This window comes from Camelus bactrianus, chromosome 3 (assembly GCF_048773025.1).
Source record: "Camelus bactrianus isolate YW-2024 breed Bactrian camel chromosome 3, ASM4877302v1, whole genome shotgun sequence".
NCBI classification, from domain to species: domain Eukaryota; kingdom Metazoa; phylum Chordata; class Mammalia; order Artiodactyla; family Camelidae; genus Camelus; species Camelus bactrianus.
This window is the reverse complement of record NC_133541.1, coordinates 85,995,513-86,016,619: the sequence shown is the minus strand read 5'-3', so window position 1 is coordinate 86,016,619 and position 21,107 is coordinate 85,995,513. Positions and strand designations below refer to the sequence as shown.

The 21,107-nt window shown below is 37.1% G+C and overlaps 1 protein-coding gene across 3 annotated transcripts in view; it reads right to left on the bottom strand.

Moving 5' to 3' along the window:
* Window positions 1–21,107, bottom strand: part of ZNF475 (zinc finger protein 475) — a 90,386-nt gene that overhangs the window by 50,783 nt on the left and 18,496 nt on the right. For all 3 annotated transcript variants that reach the window (XM_074360546.1, XM_074360548.1, XM_074360547.1), the window contains exons 6-9: window positions 17,333–17,411; window positions 12,761–12,876; window positions 9,416–9,621; window positions 1,930–2,133 (exon numbers count right to left, since the gene is read on the bottom strand). The gene's annotated coding sequence lies outside the window, so the exon portion shown is untranslated. The remainder of the gene's footprint in view (window positions 1–1,929; window positions 2,134–9,415; window positions 9,622–12,760; window positions 12,877–17,332; window positions 17,412–21,107) is intronic.

The following is a 21,107-nucleotide window of genomic DNA, read 5'->3' as shown; positions in this document are numbered from 1 at the left end:
AAGCTCATGAGCTAATAGTAAATATCATTAGTTGTTATTTATCAGGAAAACGCAAATTAAAACCACAGAGATACAACTATACACTCACTAAAATGGCTAAAATTAAAAAGAATACCAATACCAAGTGTTAGGATATGAAAAAACTTAAACTTCCATATGTGCCTGTTGGGAGTGTGAAATATTACAACCACTCTGGAGAACCATTTGGCCGTTTCTTATAAACTTAAATCTATACCTACCTGATGACATGGACATTCTATCTACAAACAATTATCCACGAGAAATGAAAATATATGTCCACAAAGAGAATATATACAAATGTTCACCAAAGCTTTTACTCTTAACAGTGAAAAACTGAAAACTACATAAATACACATCAACAGGTAAATGGATAAACAAATTATGGCACATTCATACAATAAAACATTACTCCACAATAAAAATGAAAAAATTACTGATATATACAATGACATGGATCCCTTTAAAAAATATTATACCAAATAAAAGAAGTCAGATTCAAAGAAGAATATACTGACTTATTTCATTTATATGAAATTCTAGAACAGACAAAGCTAATCTGTAGGTGGCAGAAAGTAGATCAGTGATTACAAGGTGGGTAGGTGAGTGGAGAATGAACTACAAAGGCTAATAGACATGCTCTTCTATTGTATCATTGGTGGCAAAATGGATGTAATCATTTGTCAAAACTTGTCTAGCTATGTATCTAAAATGGGTGCATTTTACTGTATGTGAAGAATATATCAATAAAGATGATATAAAAAGGAGGAAACATTTTAAATGGGAAAAAAATATGAATAAATACTTAACAAAAAAGAGATACACATCTCCAACAAGTTTGTGTAAAAATGCTTAACTTCATTAATCATCAAGAAAATGTAAATTATAACCACAGTTACATATCATTTCATACCCCTTATAAAGTTAAACACACATCTACCCTATCATCCATCAATTTTAGTTCTAGGTTTAAATCCAAGATAAATGAAAACATATGTCCACCAAAAGACTTGTGCAATAATGTTTATAGCAGCTTTAGTTATAGGAGACCCAAACTGGAAACAAACCGAATATCAATCGATAGGAAAATAGATAAACAGATGTGGAATAATTCTATAATGCAATACTACTCACCTACAAAAGGAACTCAACCACTTTTATACACAGCAACAGGAAGACTCTCACAAATATTCTGCTAAGCCAAAGAAGTCAGATACAAGAATATGATTGTACACATATACAATTCATGAACGGCCAAATTATTCTCTAGTATTAGAAATCAGAACAGTGGTTGCTATGGAGGGAAGATTGACTGGAAAGAATGTGAGGAAACTTTCTGGGTAACAGAAATGTCCTATGTCTTGATTAAGGGGATGTTTTACATGGTTGTATACATATATCCAGATCACTGATTTTTAGGAACTTGAATTTAAGAACTTAAGATCAGTTACATTTCACTCCATGTAAATTTTATCTCAATTAGTTAAAAAAACCTAACGAGTCAGTTGAGTAACTATAGCATTTATCATCAGTTTTCTTTCACGGATAATCCAGTTTATAAACATATAATCCTGAATTAATGTTAAGAACATATTCATCAACTTTTCTTTGCAGAAAAATTTTCATTCTCTTTTAGCCATTAAAACATTTAATCTACAGTTCACACTATTGCCAATATCATCCAGTGAAATAAAATATTTGCTAATTTGTTTAGTATTATCTTTTTTTTTTTAACTTGAGGACTGATTACTGTTCTTTGAATTCCTTGTCTATAGCAAGGATATATTTACTACACTCTAGTGAGAAGGAAGTGGAGGAGATCAAGATTATCATTGCCAGAGGAAAGGTCAGAATTGAAACTTGATTAGCTACCAGACCACAGAGAAAGAATACACCTTCTGGGAGCCTCACCTTGTAACATTTGTTCTTTATCTTTCTATTTTGGCTTCTGTCATGGCCTGTTGAACCCCTCAGTGGGAAAGCTGGTGGAAACAGGAGTAGAATAGCTGGGAGCTCCACGATTCATATCTCCTCTTGTGGGAGTTGATGTAGTTGTGAGGCTGGCCGCCAGGAACAGGAACCCCAGCCTTTGTCGCTGGGATGTATCCTGGCAACCTGTCAACAAAAGGGACAAGACTGAGTTCTATAGTAACAGACTGAAAAAATCCAAAACAAGGGGTGAAGAAATTCAGAAACAGAGAGCAAAATAAGTATGGGCTTCAGCTTTCTTTGAAGTTGACTCTGGGAATTTTACCAATGGACTAAGCATCACACAAAGGGAGGCAGATAAATTTAAGTCACAAGGCTCTTCTAGGCCAGGGGAGGGGTGGGGTGAAAACACAACTTGTTTTCCTAAGGAAGAAAAAAAAATTGCTGATTGTCCTATTGATCTTTTCTAGGGTCTTTAAAAAGTATCAACTATATAGGAGAGCTTGGCCTCTTCTAAAAGAGGGAGATGGATATTCTCATTGTCACGGCACTCAAAGAGTGGATTACGCTTTGGTCTAAAATGTGACGAAATCCAAGATGTAGAAGCTAATTAGTTTATTTTCTAAAGTGCCCAAAGATATAGGAAACCTTTTTTAAAACCAAGGCCAACATTTAAAAGTGTATCTGAAATAAAGACTTTTAAAACCCTATATTTAAAAATACTTTGAGATATTAAGCTAATCGTCATACAATCCTATAAAAATTGTTTTAATTTTGTAGTATTAAACCTCATGAGGTAAAGCAGTATATTAAGACAGGAAAAAAGTCCATAATATATTTCTAAACAAAAAAAAGAAGCTACAAAGCAGAATTAACAGGATGATCTCATTAAACTCTGTGTGTGCACACACGTGTGCCTGTGCCTAGAGAACATGCATCTGCTTAGAGAACGTATACCAATAAGATAACAGCAGTTATCACTGGATGATGAAATTAAGAAACATTTTATTAAATGTCCCTTAGGGTTAGGAATTAGGGGGAACAAACTCTAACCTCCCAGATTCCAAAATCCTGTCCTTCATGCCCAGATAATTGAACTGGGAAATATAGGTAATTCACAGGACTGTTATTTCTGCTGAAATGACTTCAGACTATACAGTTTAAAGACCCCACTGGATAATGAAGTTCCAAATTCTAACATTCCATAATGTTCTAAGGTGAGCAGTTACATCCTCTACAGAGATTTAAGGATATCTCAGTTATACTATCACATAAAATAGTTCTAATTTGGATGATTTTCTCCTGAAACTTTTCATCAGATGCCATATATAGATGATAAAGCATGACTTAAGAGCTGCTTTAAGAGTGGTTAATATCAAGATGGGGCAAGAAAACTTAGTTTTACATTTGGTTTCTTACTAACTTGTGAGTTCCTAGTTAATATATTTCTTACTTTATACAAACTGCATGCATTCTCAGCCCCATTGTGAGCTAAACAAGATACTTCTCTAAAGAAATTGCCCAATAAATAAACACTGTCCCAAATGCACACACAGTATTCAGTCCAGTGGCCAGCTACTTGGGCCAGATGGCAGAAGAACAGATAGGAAGTGCTGGCCTAGGACAGGACAACCCCGGGAAAACACCAGGAGAGCAGATATTTCCATGCTAAAATAGGGCAAGGAGTTCTTTATCTGGACTGGAGTGACCAGTCTGGGCTGGGCTCTCACGAGGCCCGAGAGTAACAATTTCTCCAGCAGCAGGCACATGTGTTATCTGGGGAGCTAACGGTGCATTCACAGCCCTCTCTTCCCTGGTGGGGTTGCTGAGTTGCCAGCTGGGTTTTCACATTCATCAGAGATGCTTTGGAAACTGGCTGGAGAGGAGGATTTGTTTTCTCCCAAATTCTGGACCCATTTGAAATTCTTGGGTTTGTAGTTTCAGCTTTAATTGAACTTCGTGGTATTCAAATTTATTTCATCTTTGCAAAACAGGCCTTCCTAGGTATCTCTCTCTAACTTTTAGAGAACAAAAACTTTTAAGCAGCTTACATTTAAAAAAATCAAGCTCAAAAGTCATCTTGGACATTGTAGAGCTTTACAACACAAACTTTTGATGATTTAAGTGTAAATGAAGCAGAAACATATGGATTCCATTTCCCATAAATCACATACAATCCTTAAAAAATCAAGGGAGAATGTGCTCGGCACGACGTATTCCATTTGGTTGAACCCAAAACATCTGAAGAAATACTTGGAGGCTGATGAAGCCAAAATATTTACCCATCCCTATTTATAACATTGTTGGGGGAAAAAAGCCCTTGATTCATGGCGACAGTTAAACCACTCACATGTGCTAGGTGGGCAACCAGCACAAGTTTACAGATCACTGTATTCCTTCTTCTGTTCCCAGTCAGGATATTCAACGCAACCTCAGATCAAAGTCACTGAAGCCCTTACCTAAATGGAGCTGGTCAGGTCTGGAATTGCTTAAGTTCTTCTCACCTAAAACACCTGCGAGTTATTTCAAGCTATTTGATACCCAATCAGGTTTGTGTCACTGTGGGATGATACCAGCCTCTACCAATAAGCCAGATCTGACCCCTTGTGGCAATAGCCCCGCCACAAGGAATTCTGGCTTATTTTTCCCTCATAAAACCACAGCTGTTGTGCCTGCACCAGCTCCTACCTTTTTTCATTAAAGGAATAAATCATGGTGATTTTATGGAGCAGGAGAAATGCTGCTCCTTGCTGGTATTTCTTCTGATGGTCCTGATGTCTCTTAATGGATGCAAAGTCCAAATCTTACTCTGAAAGATACTGATAGTCTTTTTGAGTTTATTTAAACTGGGCAGGGGCTACATTCTGTGTGGAAGAATTTTTTATTTGTTTGTTTTTAACAGCAGCAGCAGGAACTCAAACAGGATGTTTGTGGAGTTCGGTAAAATAGGTCCACTGGGCATCTGGGCATCTCGCCCTCTTCTATGCAGTTATTGTTTACTTCCCCTTGCCTTACCCCTAACTCAGAAACAGCCACTAGACATCAGCTATCTCAAATCCTTTAATAACCCTGCAACAGGAAGCATCAGCAGCCTTGTTTTACAGGTGTGGAAGCTGGGACTCCGGGGCTTTACTCGACTTGATCCTAATTGCAAGGCTAAGCCAAAGCAAATCTGGGACTGAAATGTAGGTATGTCTTTCTCTTGTCCAGTGACTCTCCTTCCCTTGCTTGTTGCAAGACCTCTCTACTAGATTACCACACAGAACAGTCTGACCTCAAGGAGAGAGTTGTTTTTCAAGATATGCCTTTTGTCACAACACAGTTGTTAAATAAACTGAGTATTATATACTGCATTGCATTAGAAAATGTCTAAATTTAAAACACTGCAAAATGTATCCTATGGTGGATTAGAATGAAAGGGGGTAGGATACACTTCAAATAGAGACCTCTAAAACTTAAAAAGAAAAAAAAGTATTGCATTTAATGTGTTAAAGTCCTACCCAATAGAACTCATATCCCCACCTCCCCCAGGACTCTCTGTCCCGGGGCAGTTTCTCAACTTTTGTTTTTTATTACTGCTCCCACTCCAAGTCTTTTTAGATATTTTTTCTAATTTCCCCCCACATCCCCATCATGAAATTTTAATACCACAGATATGCCTTATATCTGTTTACGTATTGTGGCCCTTTGGTGGCCTACAAACCAATGTGTTATCTAAGATTACATCATCCCAAACCAATTTTTACTGCCCCCAGGGAGGAGGGCATGCCCGAGGGACTTAAGTCCAAAGAGCTGACAATGTTGGCCTCAGACAGTCTCATGGTCAAGCCAATGCACAGAAAAAGTGACCAAGAGGCCACAGAAACCATGGAAACTCTTCTAAATTGCCAAAATAAAAAATTACAGTAAGTTATCCCTTAGCTGTATTCAAGAGAAAAATGGACTTACTTGAAAAGGGGCAATAAATGCATTATATTTTCTATGCATTTGAGTGGTTTTATCATAGAAATAGAACTCTTGGAGCTCAAGTGAACTGTAAAATAGCATCTAGCCCAGCCAACTGTCTTCAGGCAAGAATATGTGATTGGTCTGTTTTAAACTGATGAGGCATCTAAGCTGAGGACATTAAATTATTTGTTTATGTGCCACAGACTTAGACTCTAATGAAAAAAGTTGTCAGAGGACTCCCTTGCTTTATTTTTGGCACAGTGAAAATATTGCTAGGGCAAGAGAAAGATTTCTTTCGATCTCACTTCCTACAGGCAAAGGATGTTTCTTCAGTATATCCACTGATAATAAAATACTTTGGATATACTGTGCTATAAAACCTCCTGTTTCAAGGCCCTGAGATTCTAGATTTTAAATATTTGCTGTGAGTCTGGGCAACTCATCATAGTTCTGGCTTTCCAAGCTGTCCTGACACAGCTCTCCACCCTGCTCTTCCACCTTTTTTCCAACACCCACTAAACCAGAACCAAACACAGTACTTGTAATAGTAGATGCTTAGTAAATGTTTGCCCTCTAAGTTGAGCACACATCTTCTTTGTAAGAGATAATAGTGACCAGCTTGGTTGAAGATGAGTAAAAGTTACAAGATGTTAAATCCAGATTAATACTCAAAAGTTTTCTATTTAATATAATGTAAACATTTTGAAATAACTTTTGCCTTTCTTTTCAGAGAATTGGCAGAAGTCCAAATCCTTAGGGCATGTAAACAATAAATGTTTAATAAATACTTAATCACTAGTTTATTACCCATAGATTCCTAAAGCTGGTTTAAATTAGAGTGTTCATGGCTGATAACAGTCTAATATTTCACCTTTTCAAGTGTGTTTTACAAGGGGCATTTCAACTTCTTAATTGAAAACAGTAAATTATACGGGAATTCCCTCTTATTCTAATTCTTTCCACAAGTTTCAGGGGGAAGGATGATTCTTCTCTGGTATGTTGCTTCCTTGGTTCGTCCCTCCTCTCTAGCACCTCTGATTTCTTCTATTCTACTGGCTTCAATCTTCAGACAATCTCAGATGTTCTCTGTCTCAAAAAAAAAAAAATCTGTATTTGCTGTGTGCACCCCCCCTGCCTTCTTGAGAAAGAGGAGTCTAAGCCACTGACTCCATTCTCCCCATATCTTCCTTCATTTTAATCACTCTCTCCAGCCTATCATTTGGTTCCTATCCCCTTCTCTCACTGAAGCATCCTCTTAGAATATCACAAGTGCCATCCTGATCAACTCAGCCAAGAGTATTTCTCAGTTTCCATCACCCACAATGACTGTGATGCACTTAACGGTGTCACCATCTCACCTATAAGAAATTCTCTCCTCTCTTAACCACTCCATTGATTTTTTTTTTAAGTACAGATTCCTCAGACAGACTTCAAGACCTGATGAATCTAAGTATAATCCATCCAAACAGAGTCCAAAAAACTAAACCACGGCCTGCAGCTCCTGATGTGGATGCTGCTGGTCACCAGGCTGAGTGAGTGGGCAGAGATGGCAGCCGGTTGATAGAGAGCACTGAATCCCAGAAGGAAAGAAGAGACAGGTTACTTTAGTTGTTTGTCAAACCTTGAGGCAGGCAGCTTGCTCCCAAGTTCTCCCGTGGCTGCAAGAGGATGGAGTCTTCTGTCTCTCCTCCCTCCCTGATCTCTTGCAGATCTTTGCTGAGATAGAAACTTGGTTACAGTAATAACATGTGAAAGCTTTACCAAAGAGTTGGTTAAGATCATCAAGATCAAGTTTGTTTGCCTTGTAGAAGCTCTCTCTGAATTCTCTGAAGCCTTAAGTTAACTCCTGTGGCAACCATGTCCCCACTGCCCTAGCAAGCTGCCCAATAAAGCTGGATTGAAGACTCATGGTAAGGAACACCAGAAAAAGACAATATTGTCCAGAAACCCAGCCTAGTCTGACTCTGTATGAACCAAAAGGAAACTTGATAGGAAGCTCATCCTCTGAATCAGTAGTTTTCAACTGGTGGCAATATCCCCCTCCGCCTGCACTGACATTACATTTGGCAATGTCTAGAGTTAATTTTGGTTGCCACATATGGATTTGGGGAGTGCTACTGGCATCTGGTGGGTACAGGCCAGGGATCCTGCTAAACATACTACAACACACAACACAGCCCCTCACAGCAAAGAATTATTTGGTTCAAAATGTCAGTAGTGCCAGTGTTGAGGCTTGTGCTCTGGACTCTCCATGTGTTCAAATGAGAATGCTTTCTTTCCAGAATAGCCTGTGTTAACAGGTTTTTCCAGACTCATGGTGCATAACTAAGAGATTACATTACAAATGAAGCAGCAGGCACAGAGATTTTAAGCAGCTTAGTCATATTTCTACAGCCAAGTGAGGACACCTTTGAAATGTGAACGCAGGCCCTGCCTGACGGACTTCGAAGCCTAGACTCTTTTCCACTTCATCTGCCCCAAGCTAGAAGGCAGACATTCAGTCCTACATGACTAAGGGTGAAATCACTTCTGCGATGCAAAAGCCAACTAGAGAAAGTGCAGAGACAGAGAACTGAGCCGAATCTTCCCCAGTGAAAGCTATAATGGAATTAGAGTGGGCAAGAACGAAGTTAGATGTCTGAGCTGTGGGCAAGTGAGAACTCTAACATATGGGGCCAGAGCCCAGTTACAGGAAGCTACTTAGACAAGGTCAGCTGGGCTGGACAAAGGCAGTCACACCAGTTTGTTCCTAGATAAAGCAAAGATGGGCAGAGGCTCTGCTGAAGTGATGATCCCAGGTAGGCGAATGTGGTCTTAATTCATTCTGCCCTTGAATGTGCCGTTTCTTATGTCCTTTGGGCCTTTAGCCATCTTGCTCTGTTGTTCTCCACAGGCTGCAACCAATAAGAAGAAGTAACTTCTCCCTTCCCCATTACTTCCCAAATGTTCCTTCTCAGAGCAGATGCTCAATATACAACCATTGAATTTTGAACTTTATGGTTAATAAGATACTACTTTTGATTCATATTATTAGTAATAGTATATTCTTTCTCTAACAGCAGATTCAGATGAAAATTTTTATTTTCTATAATTGTGGAGTCCCTAATTTAACAAATATTAGCTATTTCTGTAGGCTAAACTCTACCCTACTTTAGTTATTTTTTGTTTTGGGGGGATGGGAAGATAATTAGGTTTATTTATTTATTTTTTTAATGGAGGTACTGGGGATTGAAACCAGCACCTCATGCATGCTAAGCACGCACACTTTACAACTGAGCTATACCCTCCTCCAACCATTTCATTTTACAAAAGAGGCTTCTAAGGTCCAGAGAGAGAAAATAATCCATTGAGTTTAATGCAGAGCTAAAAATATATATATATGTTCTTTCTCACTCTATCTTTTGATATTATTATTCATTTTCTTGAATGGGGTGTGTGTGTGTGTGTGTGCAGTAGAAAATTGAAAAATTAAAAAATGATATACATGAAAAAATAAATTCTTTTCCCACCCCTGACTCACCAGATTCCCCCTTCAGGACCTCCTGCAGCAGCACATCTGTTACCAGTTTCTTGCGCGTTCTTCCAGTCTGTGCATTTGCAGAAGTATACCTATGTGTGCATATCACCTCCTGACCTGCAGCCTGATGCCTTGCCCATTCCTCTCTGTGGCCACCGCAGCTACTATTGCTCAAGACAAGCCATGACAAAACAGATGACACATTTGTCCTGTTGAAGGAAAACTTGGTGACTCAGACCCAAACTGTTCCATACACCTTTCATCCTCATTACCAGGTAACTTTGCCAAGGTCAAGTGGTGACATTCTGATTTACTACTAAGCTGACTGAATACAACTCATATTTGACGAGAATCTGAAATTCAAATACCAAAAAGAAACAAAATACTTCCTTAAGGCATCCAGTTTCGTAATCGAACTTGCTGTTTTGCTTTGTTGAAAATATTATTTTCCTTTTAGTTCAACGAACAGTCTATTTGAAAGAAGAAAAATAAGACTTCCCCCAAACTCCCAATTAATCACCAAATCTTTAAATTTAAGATCCAGTTTTTACCATATTCTGAAATCTCCATTTAGCAGTTCAGAGAGCAAGGGCCAAGGAGCCTCATCATTTTCACTGGCCAGATTAGGCTGAGCCAAATTCAGGTTCCAGGTATGAAATGCAAATTTGGCTGACTGTGGATTTGCCATTTACTAGAACCTGTATTCGAATAAATCAGGGATACATTTCTCTTGGCTCTTATAGACAGTCTTTTAAATAATGACTTCAACCCTCCTAAGGTTTTTGTCCAGGTCGCCTGAAAGTGAACAATTTTCACAAGTTTGTTTTGGCATCCATGGCATAAATTTTTATTGAAAGTCACAGTTGTTTTAGTGGGCACCACAGTCTCCCAGGAGATCTCTGTAGGGGCCTCCCAGCCAATTTGATGAGAACTATGTGCACCTAAAACATGCCAAGTGTTGTAAGGGGTGACCTACCCTCTAACTCTTCGCTTGTCTGTACAAGACCACTGACTCATTTGTAATTTTGATTTAAGGACGTGCTCTTGCATGTGTCTGCAGCATTTCTGAAGCCAAACTACCATCTCTATATTGAAGATTCCTCTGCTTTTTTTCCTGTAAAAATTTCTGTTTCTCTGGAGTTACACTCAATTTATTCTGCTATATCAAACAGGTAAAGCAACAGCAAGATGGGTTCATTGGGAATATACTTTTTCCATGGAATTAAACAAAATAAACATTTGGTTGGGAAGAGATAGGAATGTAGCTCAAAACCCATTTTCAAAATGTCCTTTAAATAACGAATGGGAAAGATCACTGATTTAGAGGCTTCAAACAAGTATGCAGAGGTATTTTGAGACAAAAAAGGACATCTCTTATTTCTGTACTACTATGCATAAATCATCACATAATCACCAGGAAGTCAAACCAAAATTGGCTTAAATCAGAGTTTACAAGGTCCTTGTCTCATGATTGAGAGGTCCCCCACATTTTTATTTTATTACTTTTTCTATATGCCATTTTATCCTTGTGTTTTATTACTGTGTTTGATTGGAAAACTTGTTAGAATTTTACTTTATAAAACACTTAAGAAGGCTTAACTTATTAATGGTTTAACTTTGAAACAGCATAATTCTCATTTTAAAAATTAAACTAAAATCCTCTAAGCCAGTTATTTCATACTTACAAGGCTTTCTTAGTAAATTTTTAGTAAGGACAGAAAATTAATGCATAACAAAGAAAAAGATGTACATAAAAATAAATTTTATTGCTGCTCTCAGTGAAAAAATGTTTCACACCAACCAGAAGTGAAAAGAAACCTGCTATTTTACAATTTTCACCTTCGCTTCAATTATACTAACTTTAATATTTTTCCTTTGAATTCCCCAGGGTCAGACAACAGTCTTAAACCTCAAGATTATAAAAATAAGAAACCTTTCCAAAATCACAAGGGTAAAGTCTCAACCTGCTGTTAAAAATACTACTGCTGAGGGCAGTGTTTCCTTCTCTGGGCAGGTTTCAAAGGTTCCATGAACTCAGAGAGCTACAGTGGGTAACACTGAACTGCATGGAGCATGGCATTCTGCACCACTCTGTCGCTGGAGAAATACTATGGCAGATCCTGGGAGTTGTCCCACCAACAGTCATTCCCTGCCTCATTTTCCCTTCCCTGCTTCCCACTACAGAGGCTAAAAAAGGAAGATTACTTTCCCATTATCCCTTCCATCCGGGGATAGCTATGTCACCAAGTTCTGGCTAAGACATAAGAAGCAGTTTACAAAGGCAGTGATTCTCAGACTTTACTGTGTATAAGAATCACCTGAGGGATCTTGTTAAAATGTGCAGTCTGAATCAGTAACCAGGATGGAGCCTGAGACGCTGCATTTTGAGTTCCCAGGTGTGGTCTGAGGACCACAATTTGAGTAACAAGGTAACTTGTAACAGAGGGCTTCTGGTAAGGATTTTCCTCCTTTATTTGGATAGAGATGTGCAAGGAGAAAGCTGCTTCCTGTCCTTTCCTCTAACTTGCTTTTGAATAGGACTGAAGAAGGAGGTGGGTGTGGGGCTGTGTTAGCCATCTTGTATCCAAGAGGGACGGAAGCCAACAGGCTGAGCATAGTGAAGGAGAAGAATGGAAAGTGTCCATGTATTTGACAATGTCATTATGCCACTGAAGGTAAATAATCTTGGGCCCTCCTACCTCTAGACTCCGTATTTTAATGGTATAACAAATATCATGAGGGTTTTAAGTCACCAGTTGTCATATTTTCTGTTGTGAGCAAAGAAACAGTTCTTATCTATTACATGAACTAAGCTGATCTATTCAGAACCGGGCTTATAATCTATCAGCCCAGAGGCAAATCCTGTCTCTTACAGCCTATGGCCCACGGAGAGTCACTGGGCCTGGAGAATGGTAATTCTATGGTTTCAAGATATCTAGTAGAGAACATTCACTCATGTGCTGCTGGAAAAGAATTTATTCTTAAGATTGTAGCAATTTGCTTTTAAACCCCTGGCATAGAAGTAGGGTAATAGGAGAATGGAGAGAGGCAAAAGATATCTAAGTGTTTCTTCTACTGCCTTACTCTTTTTAGTGAAACTATTCTGAAGAATAAGAGAATTAAGCTGTTTCCCACAGTAGAGCTCATAAAGTGAAGTTAGTTGTGGAAATCCACTGGCATTTATAGGTATCTTCTGATGTTCAGTACTGAGGACATGGGTTGCAGAATTACCATAAGTTTACTAACAAGTAATATTTTGGAAAAATCTCACAACTGTTCTTCTTGTATTGAACAAACACTGGTGGGTGTAACTTTGTCAACAATACATTTTGAATTTCTTTGCTTTACCTTAAGTACTTTTACCTCCAAAAGAACTCCAGTCTTTCCAGTTCTGCTCAAATTTTTGGTAGCTTTATGTTTACTGTCTCAATTTTCTCATTGTAGTAGTTAGGTTATAATCTTATCTGTAATACAAAACAAAATAACAGTAGCTTAAATTAGAGAGAAATGTATTTATGTCTTATTTAACAGTCTGAGTGATAACAGTATAAGACAGATACAGTGTCATGGTGTCAAGGACTCACATGTGTTGCTTCACCATCATGTGACTTCCATCTCATGGTATGAGGTGGTTGCTCAAGTTCCCACCATTATATCTCTATTCCAACCCGTTAAAAGGGGGAAAGGAAAAATGGAAGGGATGTCCCTTCCATTAAGAGCCATGTAGGCTTTAAGGACCATGTAACCAAGTGAAACTCAAGGTTTTGTTTGTTTGTTTTGTTTTTTAACTCAAGATGTGAAGTGTGAAGAATGCAGTTGAGGGACAAGCAGTCTCTGCCACACTCAACTGACATTAATGAGTGGGGTTGTAGCTGTCCTTGTGCTTTGTTAAAAGAGCGACTACTTTGCTCATTGCCATTGCCATAGTTATTTGGAACAAAAGAGAAGGTCACAGATGGCACACTGCAGCCAGAAGATTTGGCTGCAGAGCACAGCAAGAGTTCCCTGGGAACTTTCAGGACTATCTGGGAGAATTTGAGAGTTACTAGTTTTTCCACAAAGCAGGGGCTGTGTAGCTAGAAAAATACTGATTTGTAATTGTCCATTTTCCTTCTTGCTGTGATTATGAGAATTCATTCTTCATTTAATAGTTCCCACAATTCCACATTTCCCAATGGCTATTATATGGATATGGTTCAAAGCAAGCCTGATTGATACCATCTTCCAGGGGCTACTGCTTCCATCTGAAAGAGACACACATCACTTTTATTCCCATTCCATTGAGCAAAAAGCAAGTCACAGCTTTAAAGGAGGGCAGGTAATGAAAATAACTACCACATGCCCAAAAGGAGGAGAATATTTATAATAGTCAAATAACTACCATAGTATTTAAACAGTGAATTACAAATGTCGTGTGGTAAGACTGGAAATATTAGCTATGATGATTGCTATAGCCAAATCAAAATTAAATTACTCCCCCTAATTTTGGCACCAACAACTGCATTAGTTACTACACTCCTCACCTAGTGCAACTCTTCATGACTCCCTTAAATACGGGTTGTGCCTACTAATGCATGACCTAATAGCCAAAGAGTATAAAGGAAACCATGATTCTGTTGGTCTGCATTACATTGAAAAATTGGCCATGAAACGAAAAAGGTCTCACTTTTGATGCAGAAAAGAAGTTATATTTCAAAAGTATTTTCCACTTTCCTCTAGAATGCTACAGTGGACAGGGCTTAGACTAGGAAAATTTGTGAATAAGGTATGATTTGGAGCTATTTCACAATTGTTTGGGGGTAATACCTTCTTTCCACTCCTACTCCTGTTTTCCAAGTCTTCCACAAGTCTAAGATACACACCTAAGTTTTCATTTTCTAAGGAGAAACTCTCAGTAGGAACTGTTTCTATTGAAAAGTTCATAAAATTTAACACTACTGTAACCCATTCCTTAAGGACATGTGACCCTTTCCACTAATAAATGCACAAATTAGCAAGGGCTTTCAATACCTGAAGCCAAAGCAGAGAGAAACAGTAGGGATTTCAAAGTTCAGGAAAAGAATGGTAGGAGATCTTTTTGAATAGAGCTTCCCTTGGGGGTTTCCATCAAATCATTCCACTGATTTTGAAATGATAGTCTGATGATGATGAATGTTAAAATGTGAAAGAAACATTCTAATATTCCTACACATGCTTCCCTCTGCAAACATAGTACTTCCTTTTAGTTTTTTGTCCACCACATATGTTCCTCTGTTTTGTGGGCTTTCACACGCCATTAGTAGTGCCTGAAACGCACTTATTCTTCCCTAGCCCACCCAGTTTTTGCTGACTAGTTCTTTATTCTTTAAGCTTTATTTAAATGTTACCTCTTCTAGGAAGCCCTAGAGGGCTCTGGAATTAAGGGATTGAGCCCCATCTACATGTTTTCCTAGGACATCTATTTTCCCATCCAAAGCACTGTCTCTTCTGTAGACTGGTCTGCTCCACTCATAACAAGGAAAGCTTTATCAGGACAGGGGTGGTGTCTCCCTTGGTCACTGATGCTTTCCTAATACGTCAGGAATAGTATTTGACATAGTGCTTAAAAAGGATATTTTGAGTAAATTAATTAATATATTTAACATTGTAGAAAAGTATCTCTTCCTAATATACTAATTATATATTATTGCACAATTGTACCCTTCCTTAATGTTTGAGTTTCAAAATTTAACTATTGTGGTAAATTAATAATAAACATATATAGACAGATACACTCTATTAGATTTAGATCTAGGCAAATTAATAATCTATAAGTAGATAAATAATCCCCCAATAGGTTAAATAAAATATGTAAAAAGCTATGATGAGTACAAAGATGCTCTTAAGAGTCTTGTTTATCAAACTTAAATATCAGATATATTTCAAATGGTCACCAATATGGAATTATGTAAATAAATTATAATGTGACCTCTGAATAGAATAATGTAGCCAATGAAATGCTAACTACAAAAAAAAGAGGGTTGAGGAGACTATGTCATAACATGGAAACGCCTTATAATAAAATGGTAAACGATTACAAAGTAAGATACTAAATTATATGGCCATCATTATTATAACTATGTGAAAATAAATAAATTAGTGATTACATTAGAGTGGTGGATTATATTTTCCTTTAGTTCATATTTTAATTCACATGATTGTTACTTTTTATGATTATGTTACTTTTATAACTAAAGTATGTAATAAAGATATTTGTGACTTTAAAACCTAATCAATATATATTATGGGTGACAAAATATGAATTTGACTAACCATTATGATTCAAAATTTGAAGGATGAGATGCTAATAATGGAAACAATAGTATTGACGGATTAAGAGCTGAGATTTTACTTAGTATGACTAACAGGAAATAAATTACTAGTCAGATAACAAATGTTCTTTTGGCAGAACTCCCTTTGCCCAACAGAATGAAGGCAGCTGCCTTGTTACCAAGCAGGGAGGAAGGCACACCTAGAAGGTGGCCATGCTAATCATAATAGAAAATGCTCGTGTATAATTCTTATCTCTGTAAATAGAAATGCTGAATTTTTATGTGAAACACCTGAATGACTGGGTGCCAAACGCAGAAGAAATGTAAAGGTAGAATGAGCAAACAGCTAAGCAAGGTAGTGTTTCAGAAAAGAAGTATCATGTTAGGCCTTGTCTCAAAAGTCAGTGGTCTTCTTGTGAAGAGAAGTTTTCACAGAATCTATTAAATGCACACTCAATCACAAAACAAAACCCATCTGTTTAAGATCAACAATTGCAATAAACATGTTAAAGGAAGGAATGTGGAAGGCAAACATATATTATAAAACAAAATCTACCCTCTTGGGATAAGTAATATTTCCTTTAAAAGAACTGCAGTGCTCCAGAACGTATTCTTTATACCAAAAGAAATAACAATTAGATGCAGAAACCACGTTAGCAGAGGCATATTCAGTTCTTTGAGAGGGAAGATTAAGCTGAAAATCATGCACATAATCCCATTGTGCAGCATGCCAAATTTCCTTAGATGCAACTGACAAAAGAAAAAATGTGTATAACTGGAGTGTATCCTAAAATTTAGAAACACAAATTGCATATCTTAAACTCATGACTTAGATGTATTAAATTGTTTGGCTAATCTAAGAAGTTATTTGTCAGGAACTTCAACACAGTATCATGATTTACTAATTTATATTTGGACACCAACACTAAATGAATGTATAAGCATATTTAAAAGGATGTATTTGAGGGAGCAAGGCTGGGGCAATAGAATACTGAAGGCTAAACTGAGGGTTGTTTTTTCCCCTTTTCAGTATTTTTGTGGCAAAGTTTCATGCACAGGGACACATGCCATATTAGGTATGCAGCAAGTGGAAAGAAAAAAAATCTTTTATTTTCCTGGTTTTTTTTTTTTTAAACTAGTCCTGTTTTTAAATATCTCTCTTGAGAAACACACTTTAATAAGTGTCCAGTTCAGAACAAGTGGCCTCTTGGTCAATGTTGAATGGTTGGGAGCTGTGCCATCCAAGGTAATAACCACTAGCCACACATAGTTATTGAATGTAAAAGTAAATTAAAATTAAATGTGACATTTAATTCAAGTGCTCAGTAGGCACATGTGGCTAGCATACTGTATACTGTAGATTACAGAACATTTCCATCACCACTACTGGATAGCACTGGTCTGGGGGAAGTTTGAGAGGAACTACTCTATAGGAATCTTGGATTTAGAGGACCAGTGAAACGCTAAGCAAGATCTGAAGGGTGGGGGTGGGGTGAGAGCTGCAGTGTTGCGAGGAAGCGAGGTCCTTATTAGAAAAGAGGGCCTGTTGGTTATAGAAATTTCTGGAGTATTTTTAAAACACAGATACCTAATATTCAGTGTGAAGTGCTCCACCTCATCCCATCCATACCTTTTATCCCATATCTTCTGGAAACTCTCCTCTACACACAGCCAGTGGTATTTAAGGAGGAATGGGTCAGTGTCCTAGACTGTAGGTGAAATGAAGAGTTGAAATCAGAAATTCAATAGAAGTAGGAACTTAAGATGAAAGATAGCCAGGAAAAAAAAGACACCCTCCCTCCCCACCCCGTTATTGCAAAATAGCCCCAAGTAAGAACCCCTAGAAAGGGGCTTGCGTCAACTTTTTATTTAAACTAATCAAAGGACAGGTGATCCCAAATGACCCTGGAATTACTTCAATTTGCCAGATGACACAAGTTATACATGTGTGAAAAAAACTGTAAATTACCATTTCTTTGTCTTTATTTTCAGAGAGACAATAAACATTTTCTTAGGCATTAAGGATAAAATAAAGAACACAAATGCATTCTATTTATCCAGTTCAGAAAAGGCTTTAAGTTAAAAAGAAATAGAATTTTTTTTTTGAGATGGGAATTCCTTGCTTGCTGATGAAAAATCGATTTTGCCAACTTCCTCTTAAATTTGTGTTATCTCTGTCTGCTCTTTGCTACCAGTTTCAGAAACTAAGAATAGAAAGGGCCTTCCTGCAGCACCTACTTTTTGAGGTAAATATTCCAATTCAGAAATAAATTAAAACTTATGTCATGAGGTTTCTGTTGTCAATACCAGAATGTCCGCTGGCTTTTTGGGTGGGTGCAAGAGTGACTGACTGTTCTTTTGTTTTTTAAAAACCAATAACATCCACCATATTAAACAGGAATTTGATGTTTATTTGTGGATTTTTAAAAAAGCCTTTTAGTCAGCCCTGCAAATAATGCAGACTTCCAAAATTAAAGAAATACCAAAATAACTGTGGCATTTCCTCAGTTGAGCAGAATGGTTCCTTTAGAGCAGATCTGCTGCATAAACACTGAACATTTTCTTTCCCTCCAGTAACATCTGTGAACAAGTTTACCACTTGGGAAAATGAAGGACTAATAACTACATCCAGACATGGGTGGGTACAGGTGCTTCAACACATAGTTCCACAAACACATCTCAGTTCCGACAAATGGGCTATTTCTGACTAACCTCTTCAGACTTCAGTCACACTGTGTGTTCGGCCTGGGAGAAGGGCGACCTGCTGGCAGGGCTGTCAGCAGCATCATCTAAAGGCACTGACTTTTTACTGGAACAGTGCATTCCCTGAACATATTGACTCTCTGAACAGAGAACACCAGCCCAACAATTTATTAAAAGCAATTGTGTGTTTCCTAGCTCTAGCCAAACATTTGGTGCATGTTATACAACACTCCAAGACCAAACTTCAGTCCTACATCTTTGAAGAAAAGCTTCTCCAAGTAGCCCCGATTTTGAAGAACCTCTGATTTCCCATGGCAACCATCGTTTGGACTGTTCATTGGACACTTACCCAAGTACTGCCTTGTGAGAAGTACCTCTTTTGTTTGTAATAAAGTTATATACAATTTTTATTCTATTTAATTTCTCTCATTTAAAACTTTTCCTCCTTCCCTCTTGCTACACTTCATACTCTTTAATGGCAAAGACAACTTTTTATACTTATTTGTTTGCCAAATAATTCTGGGTATGATAGACTACCTAACAGGCCTTAATACATTTTTGTTGATTTGAAAACAGTATTTTTAAATTGCAATTTAGAAATATACACAAACTCCTATCCCCTTATAAAATTGTTTTGGGTGGCAAGATGACATTTGTTTCATACCTGGTAGTATGAGAGGAAAAGAAATTAATTTTTTTGTAGGAGGGGATCTTTCCTCTTATCCCTGAGGATGGGCAGCTTGAGGCATTTAAGTAAGCCTGTCAATAGGCAGGTTTTGGTATCATACTGATGCATCAAACATGTATATACACATGAAATCAATACTATAATCAAAACAGTCAACATGATCATCTCTTCTGAAAGTTTCCTTGTGCTCCTTTGTGTCCTTCCCTCCTGCCCTCCATTTAACATGAACCTACTATCCCCAGACAACCACTGCCAACCTTCCAACACTATAGATTACTCTATATTTTCTGGAATTTTATACAAATGGAATCATAGTGAATAGTCTTTTGTTTAGCCTCTTTCAATCAACATAATGATTTTCGAGATTCATACATGTTGGTGTATTCATAAATAGCTCAGTCCTTTTTATTGCTGAGTAGTATTCCATTGTATGGATATGCCAAATTTGGTTAATCTATTCACGTTTGATAGACATTTGGGTTGTTTCCAGCTTTACAATTAAAGCTTCTATGAGTATTTGTCTATTAAGTCTTTGTATGGACATATCCTTTCATTTCTGTTGAGTAAATGCCTAGGAGTGTAAAGACTAGATCATGATAGGTGTCTATTTAACTTTTTGAGACCACCAAATTGCTTTCCAAAGCAGTTGTATGATTTTGTATTGCCAACAGCCGTATGTGAGTGTCAAAGATCCTCCACATCCTTGCCAACACATGATATAATTAAACTTTAATTCTAGCCACTCTAATAGGTGTATAGTGGTATCTTGTATTTGTGGTTTTGCTTGCATTTCCTAAGAACTAATGATTTTTAATGTCTGTTCAGGTGCTTATTTGCTATTCATAGGTCTTTTTGGTGAAGAGTCTGTTAAAATATTTTTCCCAATTAAAATTTTTGATAATTTACCCACTCTTCAATTTTGAGAGTTCCTTATGTAATCTGCATACAAGCCCTTTATCAGACATACAGTTTTCAAATAGATTTCCCAGTCTGTGGCTTAATTCTCAGAATTTAAAAATTTTGATGGAGTCTAATTTATCACATTTTTGGTATTTTATTTATGATCTTTGCCTAAATCAAGGTCAAAAAAGTTTTCTCCTGTTTTTTTCTGGAAGTTTTATAGTTTTAGATGTTATAATTGAGTTCATTTTGTATATGGAATGAGCTATCGGTTGAAATTTATTTGTTTGCATATGAATGGCCATTTGTTCCAGTACCATCTGTAGAAAAGAACATCCTTTCTTCACCCAATTACCTTTGAATTTTATTGAAAATCATCTGACCATATACTTGTGGGTCTGTTTCTGGACTCCGTACTCTGTCCAGTGATAAATCTGTCTACCTTTAAAGGAATACCATATTGCCTTGCTTTCTGTAGATTTATAAATCTTCAAATCAGGTAGTGTTTAGTCTTCTGATTTGTCCTTTTTTTAAATTGTTGTGGCTATTTTAAGTCTTTTTTCATTTCCATATGAACTTTAGAATCAGATTGTCAATTTCTACAAAACCGCCTGCTGGGATTTTTTTTTTTTTTTCCAGATTGAGCTGGATCTATAGATCAGTTGGGGAGAATTAACATCTTATCAATATTTTAATACCTTCTGACCAATGAACAAGCTATGTCTCTCTATTAATTTAGGTTTTCTTTAATTTCACTCAACACTGGTACATATTTCCAATGAATGGGACTTAAATATCTGTTATCAGATTTATCCCTAAGTACTTCATATTATCTAAGGATAATGGAGATAATAATTGTTTTTTACTTTTAACTGATGATTGTTGCTAACATAGAAAAAGAATTGATTTTTGTATACAGTATACTGATTCAGTATTCTATAGCCTTGTTAAACTCACTTGTTAGCTCTCTGAACTTTTTTGTGCATTCCAATAGATTTTCTACAAAGACAATCAGGTTGTCTTTGAATACAGTTTTGTTTCTTCCTTTCAATACTGGATGCCTTTGTTTTTCTTGCCTTACTGAACTGGCTAGATCCTCTAGTATAATAGTGAA